This window comes from Pundamilia nyererei, unplaced genomic scaffold (assembly GCF_000239375.1).
Source record: "Pundamilia nyererei isolate P.nyererei 1_Seehausen unplaced genomic scaffold, PunNye1.0 scaffold00328, whole genome shotgun sequence".
Classification (NCBI taxonomy): domain Eukaryota; kingdom Metazoa; phylum Chordata; class Actinopteri; order Cichliformes; family Cichlidae; genus Pundamilia; species Pundamilia nyererei.
Genome location: NW_005187729.1, coordinates 49280 through 50324, shown reverse-complemented (window position 1 = coordinate 50324; position 1045 = coordinate 49280).

The window sequence follows — 1045 nt, the reverse complement described above, 5'->3', positions numbered from 1 at the left end:
TACCTACGCCCAATTAGTTTCAGATTTGCATTCGAATAGCTCATATGTATGCACACACGCATGCATGCAGCAACATATTTGGCAGCCTGTTCTCTTGTTGTTATAGACAGCTCACCCACACACACACACACACAAACACAGATTTACACACACAGACCCACACACAGAAGTGGATACAGATATACAGGAGGGGAGAGTTTGGCAGGGATTTGCATTCTGTGAAGAAAATGGAGTCGAGACAGAAATGAAGCAGTGGTCGATGGAAAATGATGGTTCACGTAATGAAGCAACAAGGGACCCACACTATTTAGCTGCTTCCTTTGTGTGTGTATGTGTGAGAGCGACCTAGGGCGGCAGCAAAGAAGAGAGAGAGAGAAATGTATACATAAAGAGGCGGCGAGACAGAAAGATGTAAACAAAGAGAATGGAAAACAGAGAGACAGGCGAGGACACGGAGAAAAGAGGGAGGGAAGAAGACGAGAGAAAAAACAATGGAGAGATGAAGAGAGGGGTGGGGAGAGGAAGAGAGGGGGGTGGGAAGTGTCAGAGTCCTGGCTGCAGTTTTGCTGCTGTCCCATGCAGGAGTACAGGATGTTTAAAAGGCAGCAGCAACTGGACATCTGGGAGGAAATTTGTAGATTAAAAATCCCCTACTGCAAAAAAATCTGAGTGTTGGAGATTTGCGTTACTTATAAGGGATTTTTATGTTTTTAAAAAAATATCCAGGAAGAGTCGAGCTGTAGTCATGACATGCAGCGTGCCCGCAACACATCTGCACGTTTGATATCATACACATATACAGACTCTGTGCTGTGTATATGTCACTCTGCAGGTGTGTGTGTGTGTGTGTGTGTGTGTGAGACAGGGGGAAAAAGAAAGGTATGCCGCTCTCGGAGGCAGACAAAAACAAACAGCCACTCATCTCAACCTCTGTGCACATACCACCCACACACCCACACCCACACACACACACACACACACACACACACACACACACACACACACACACACACACACACACACACACACACACACACACACACAC